The 7,044-nt window shown below is 37.1% G+C and overlaps 1 protein-coding gene across 1 annotated transcript in view; it reads right to left on the reverse strand.

The window, feature by feature from the left end:
• The window catches only part of ZNF804A (zinc finger protein 804A), a 212,805-nt gene extending 207,055 nt beyond the window's left edge, over nucleotides 1-5,750 (reverse strand). Inside the window, exon 1 of the transcript XR_003991690.1 lies at nucleotides 5,704-5,750. The gene's annotated coding sequence lies outside the window, so the exon portion shown is untranslated. The remainder of the gene's footprint in view (nucleotides 1-5,703) is intronic.
• Nucleotides 5,751-7,044: the final 1,294 nt, after the last annotated feature.

Consider the following 7,044-nt stretch of genomic DNA (forward strand, 5'->3'; position numbering starts at 1 on the left):
ACTAACTTCTTCAGCACCATGCTAATAACTAGAGATCAAGGACTCCATAGGTTTGCAACTTGTGCATGAGTCCTCTTGTGTACCTTCCAAGCTCCACAGTTTTCCATTAGTACTCTATTTCACTGTTCTTTCATTAATCAGCATTGCTAGGAGGCTGGAGTAACTTTGCAGTTAGGAGGACAGCCTTCCTCCCAGGTACTTTTAAAGCCTATTTCAACAGATCTGGGGTATCCTTCATATTACATGCTGATTTCTAGGTACACATGCATCATCTACAACACATAAGCCTTTAATACGTTCAAAGCTAGTGGGATTATAGATTGTAGCTCAATTAGTTTCTCAAGATACCAGCATCAGACTGAGTCTGTTGAATAGATATAAATACATACATCAAGCAAAGTGGCTTTGTTATCTAAATTAGTCAGCCTTTCTACATTCAGAAAGCCATTAGGATACAAGATACTGTCCATCATGCTATGATTGAGACTGGAGATGAAATGTTCTGTAAACTTATAGAGTAAGGACAGCACAATGGTTCCAAGAGGTTATGTCAGTATTGAGGTTTAACTGGTAAGACTGTAAAATGATGAAACAACCCAGAGGGAATAGTTCTGGGCAAATGCTGTGTGAAAATATTTACAAATCCCTTGAGGCAAATTTTACAGATTGGGTATAAAATTTTTGTTCCATATCTTTATTTTCTCTCCCATGTTCTGTATCTATAATACTATAAGATAAGACTTTTCTAGACAATATTTCTGATGACAGGAGATAAGGGTATCTGTAGAAAGAAAAAAACCCAATATATCTTTCAAACTTGAAGAATCTAAATTCATTTTTGCATAAGCAAACTAAAAAGGCCTTGATAAAAAATTTCAGAAGAGTAAATCTCATAAGAATCTAAAAGGAAAAATTTAGATGGCCATAAACAACATACTGATACTCCCATAGTAACATAAAAAGATCTTTTTAATATTCTCTGCAATTCATTACTTTCTTTTCCCATTAGAAAAGATCTTAATTGTCAGTTATTATTTTGAAAATAATCAGGAATGCTGCAATTTCAGAAGCACCTACACATGTCTGGGAGTACTGTGCATTTGCACCATTTCAATTTTGCTCCACAAAGGGAAAAAAACCCATCATTTATTTAAACTCTTCAGCATCTGTTTATTGAGTCAGAATTTACTATAATAACTGTCTTCAGACTCACTTGCTATTTCATGCATATCTTAAAGAAAATATATGAATGAGACACCTGTCACTTTAGAGATGTTGATTTTGTTTAATTTCTTAAGTTAAATTTTTATCTGGACCAAAATAACCTGATACTTCTAACAGAAGCAGTGAGCAGCTCAAATTTGGTTTTTTATAGCATAGATATAACAAGGTATGTTTAGTTCATAAGTATATTTCCATATTTATATAGCCTTTCTGTCTGTACATTCTTGAAAGGAAATAATCTCAATACTTCCACTGAAAGGTTAAGAAAAAATACTTTTTTTCTACCACAGTTTAGCTTAAACAGTGGAAATGCTAACTTTGGAGTTTATAATGCAGGACAGAATTGCAAGCTAACAAAATATCCAAAATTCTGGTTTTCCCCATTAGAAACACAGATAGTTCTTTTGTTTAGTTTTTTTGGGGGGTTTTTGGGGGTTTTTTGCTTTTTTCTCTCAATATCCAATGCCATCTTTGCGAGCATGAAGGGTACCCTCAGGGCACACAGCAGAGCAGGAATGAACTCACTGTAACTATTCACTCAGGTGTCATGTTCACTCTGACGAACCCTGACAATGGAGATAATCCTGTCTGCATTGTTTTTTCCCTTTACTTAATAATAGATGTCCCATTCCAAAACTGAAACAGGGGTCTAATGATCTACACGTTGTTTTGTTATTTGTGGGACACTTCACTCAAAGCACTAAGTTACATTTATATAGTTCAAACAACTTTATTATTTGTGTATTTCATGCCTTACATGAAATCAAAGATGATCCCAGACAAACAGGAAGCAGCAGTTTGGCTAACGTTACCACCCAAAAGACAGAGGACCAAGAGGATGTGCAGATCTCTTCTACCAACAAAGCATTACCTGGAACTCACAACACAGCTCTTCACTGCTTCACTTGTGCCTTTCAATTTTGTCTTCAAGCTAGAGCAGGTGTCTTCTAACGGCAAGTAAGTTAAGAATAAGGCAGTATTGGAAAATACTAGGGAAGCAGCCCATGCTGATATCAAGAAGCATCGCAGCCTTGGGCAGAAGGTATACAGAGCAAGCCCAGGCTTGCCTCACATTAGCAGCTCTTGCCACTTCATTTAGAGAGGAACTGCAGATTTTCAAATAAAGGCTCAGAAAAGCAGGGACACTGGTTTAGGAGTTGAATGGTCTAAATAAAACAGATGCCAGGGATGTGAATCAAACTGCATAATGTCAAACATGCACGTTGTCCTGGGTTCAGCGACACACGTATGTACGCAAATGCTAGAAAGCCCCTCACTTGTCTAACACAAGGTCTGTGTTTTAGAAATTCAAGAAAAACTGTTAGAAAATAAGTGATCAATCACCATTACTTTCTCCAGCTTGTCTTGGTCTCACCTGAAGTATTTTAGCCAAGTTGTTATCTTGCCAGCATGTAAACTTCCACGGCTTCCCCACATCATGTGTATTGAGAACAGGGATATCTATTCCCCTCCGTCAGGAAGACAGAGTTGGTCATGACTTACATACTTGCTCTTTTTGCTCCATATTTTTAACCAAAAGAGAAAGAAGGGTGAATGTTGTTCTTAAAAGCTTATAGCAATAACTGCCACGTAGTGTCCAAACACATTCAGTTAAACCACTTCTGTGCCTCCAACAGTGGCCAGTGGATGCTGAGGAAAACAGTACAAGAGGAAAAAAAGATGGTTTCTCCTTTATTCCTTAGGGCATTCACCTTTTCTCTGGGTATCAGCAGGTGCAGACTTCAACTTTATCAGTGCTGCAATGTAGTATCTATTCTCATATCAATGCCCTTCACATGGAATCATGATCCGTTCTGTAAATCCCATGTTGCTAATAACAGACAGAGATTTAGCTTGGATCAAACGGCAGCAATCCTGGGAGTTTCAGCAGAAAGATCTGACCCTGTCTTTGTTAACATAAACCAGGAATAATCCAGTAATGTGACACAGCAAGATGTATTCCATAAACCAAGAGCAAAATGCCTTCATTTCCTGCTGCATGCTAAACTGCTAGTGCCTGAATCCAAGGTGAAATCCTGGTCATATTGAATTTAATAACAAATACTCATATGGACTTCAAGGATCCAAGTTGTCACTCTCTGAAGCCAGGGGTTTTTGAATCACTGTTTTTGTCATACAGAGAATAACAGTAGCAATTTCATATATTCAGCTTCTCTTTTACAGTAATTCTGGGCACAGATATATATATTATCTTAGTAGCAAGTATAGTCTCTCCTACTTCCCTTAACTATTGACTATTATGTGATGGATGTATTGTTTCAAGTAATATGTATAGAATCTCACACCTATTTATTGACAATGTGCTAAGTTAGGTACCTTTTAGGCAATTCTCCAGCTCAAAAGACCAACTGTTAATAGAGTGAACTCCGGACATCTCAATACCACAAGCTGTTACCATTTTGAATTTAACTGTACAGATTAATCAGCTGATCACTAATCCTTGAAACCCCTAACTGCAATATTGGCAGATCATTTTAAGAAGCATTTCCAAGCTTGCATGACTATTATTGCATTTACTTAAGGAATCATCTGTCACATAAATGGCTAGTTAGGAAAATGAACTAATTAACAGAGAATTTAAATGGAGAAATAAATCAAGCTCAAAACTACTGAGATGTTGTTATACTTCCCCATCCAAAGCTGCTAGAAAGGCTTATACTTAAACATTGCTGCATTTTGAAAGCCTTTTACACATGCGTGATGTGTACCACTTCATCCATTTTCTATTACAACATACTAAACAATGATTTCATTTATTATAGTAGAATACATGCAGTACACTACAAAATACAGTTGTTAAAGTCTGAGCCCCATTTTTCCTCTTGCTTTCTACTTGAAACTCTTGGTTTGCCCTGTAAGATCATTTTGAGAACTGTTCTTGTGCATGCTTTTGAACTATTTTATTAATTTATTGTTGATCTGTACCTTTGGGCCTTACAGATCTTTAGATCCATGTTTAATTTCTATCATCAATGTTTGTTCCAACTCTTCTGTAATCACAGTGGATATATATGTATTTTAAACTCCCTCAATATTTTGACCAGTAGTGTTCTCTAGAACACTTGAAATTCACTTTTTAAAAGCTAAAACTAGCACTGCAATTGCTTCCATTTCCTGTTCTGTTAATAAATGAGAGTATCTTGTTGAAAAGAAGGAGGAAACAGATGGACATTTTGTTAAAGTGTGAAAGCTCAATGATTTTGGTGATAACATATTTTTAACCTCTAATACTCCGACTACTTTATATAGAAATAACTTTTGGCTTTTTTTCTTTTCCACACATAAAAAATGACTGACAAGCTCACTCGGTAGACTTATGGCAGAATCCAGAACTGAACCCTTTTCTGTCAAGTTTCAGTCCAAACCTCTGAAATGGAAAGCCAGGCAAGGATATACCATTCCCATTGAACACTGATACAGAAAATCCCCTCTCCCACCACCCCAATTCTGTCAAAGCATAAACCACAAATTTATCTTTCTAGACCTGAGCAGTTTGTCTCCAATTTACCTCATGATGCATCAAACATATTAATGCTGTTTTAACTGACATGATGTGGGAGTTAGAATAACACTACCCAGCATTTAGACCACTAATGGCTTCTTAATTACAAAACTGTTGTAGGCTGGATGGGTAGCTGCGCCGTAATGTTCATGGCCCCTTTTATCCCACTTGAGCTTTTCGGTATTAATGACTGTTTTAATCTTGCCATTACTTTGTTCAGTTCTTTCTTTGGAAATTTCTTAGTTACTTATTTTGAACATCTCAGTTACAGTGTTGATATTCATACTAATCAGTCTCTTCTGGCATCCGCAGTTTTAGTTTGGAGCTGATTCAGGAAAAGGCCATAAAATCACAGCACTACTGTTTCTGTAAATTTCTGCTGCTGAGGGTGCATATAACTCAGCTTCTGAGCTATTAAAGATGCATCTTTAAAGCTTCTCGCTGTTGTTTTGAGGAAAAAAACATGAATCTCAAGCTGCAGTTGTGTTCATGATATACAAACTATTTCGTTTCCTCCCTCTGTTCCTATGACCGTACAGTATTTCTTCCTCTTAACTGTGACAAAAGAAAATCGCAAAGTTCAACGGAAATAAAACCAAGATATTGGTTACTCTGATTTAACATCTTGTATCTATCTAGTTTGCTTTATGGACCACTATCTTCTGATACAGATATCATCCTTAAAACATCATGACCTGCGTATTCTCTTTCTCAATCTCTCCTTTTTCCATGATGTAAATCAAAACATTTCAACCCAAGTCAAGTGAGTTCCTCTTCTATAAAAGCATGATAAGAATCTCAAAATACAATAACCACCTCAAATATCTATTTCTTCTATTCAGGAAACAGGTAAGATCACAGATAACACAGTATAACAAATATTGGCAATTTGGCTGATAGAAGCATATTCAAGTGCTTGAAACCAATAAAAGAAGCAAAATCAAGAGACAGTTTACCTTTGATCTTCCACACCAGCAGTATTCAGGACTAGGAGCCACCAATAAAAATCTCTCAGCTGCCATACATCTGAATAGGAGCAGAAAAAGAGAACAAACAAAAAGGACTTGCTTACTTAGCAAGGCCCAGACTATCAATAGAAATCAGTGCTTTGTTTCACAATAACAAGTGAACTGAAAATCATCCCAGTGCCAGCGCTAGCTCAAGGTAAGTAGTTGTGTCCAGTAGGTAAATCTGAACACACTGTAGGTATCCATTCCAACTTTGAAGGCCTATGTATCTGTGTGTGGTTTAAAATACACCCAACAGTTCCCACAGCAAGCACTAATTTTCAACTTTTGTCACACCTCATTACTGTTATTTAGTTCTGTAATTACTTCAAGTATGCATCTGGCAAAGCGAACTTACTGCTCACCCTGAGATGCAAACCCAATAATTTTCACGATTTGTACTTCTCCACAGGGTTCTGGGTCTGCTTTCTGTGCTGCTGTGGCAAAGGTTACAGTATTCTGCAGGCCCTCGATCCTATAAAATAATCAAGGAGATTATGCGAGGCAACAATTTATTGTTCTGATCCTTTGAGTCCTCCAATAGCTGCCTGCAAGGATAGAAAGTTCCCTGCTATGATTTAAAATCAAACCTACTACAGGTGAAATGAAAAACTTGCTCACTATCCCCACTGATTGCAACAATTTCTTGGGGATGTGTTCCCATCAGGTCGTTGAATTCTGATAGTTTACAACTTTGCATTCAAGTCTAACCTTTTGTGTATGTCCTAGAGTGCGAACTGAGACCATACCATGAACAGCTCCCAACTGAAAGCAGCCCTAGGACCATTGTTTTAATGCTTAATGATTACCTTAGCATAACAACAGAGATGGCATGGAAAAAAGTCAACCCAAAGGAAACTATACAAATGCTAATGTTGGCTAAACAAAGGACTTTTGGTAAGAGAACACACCCCACAATAAGCCACTCCAGGTTCCTGGAGTGCCAGAGTGCATACTGAAGATATTATTTTGCCTGTACGAACTGCAAGTTTAAGGATGTGTTTAAAAAGATACTTCAAACTTCTGATATCCCTTAACTAGCTTTCACATACAAAATAGGATGCCTAAGTGAGTAGGAGGGGATTGTTAGAGGACTGCTTAGATGCAAGCTAACGAGGTACCAATTCATTATGACAAAGCCTGAACAGAAACTTTCAATGCCAATTTGGCAGATTTTTCAAACGTGTATGAGTTAAATACCAAAGAATGAAGAGCTCATCTGGGTCTGTGTCAGCAGCAGAATGTGATGATAGCAGCAAACTATTGTTATGGGGAAAGGAACTGTCTTTC

Source organism: Strigops habroptila, chromosome 5, assembly GCF_004027225.2.
Source record: "Strigops habroptila isolate Jane chromosome 5, bStrHab1.2.pri, whole genome shotgun sequence".
Taxonomy (NCBI): Eukaryota; Metazoa; Chordata; class Aves; order Psittaciformes; family Psittacidae; genus Strigops; species Strigops habroptila.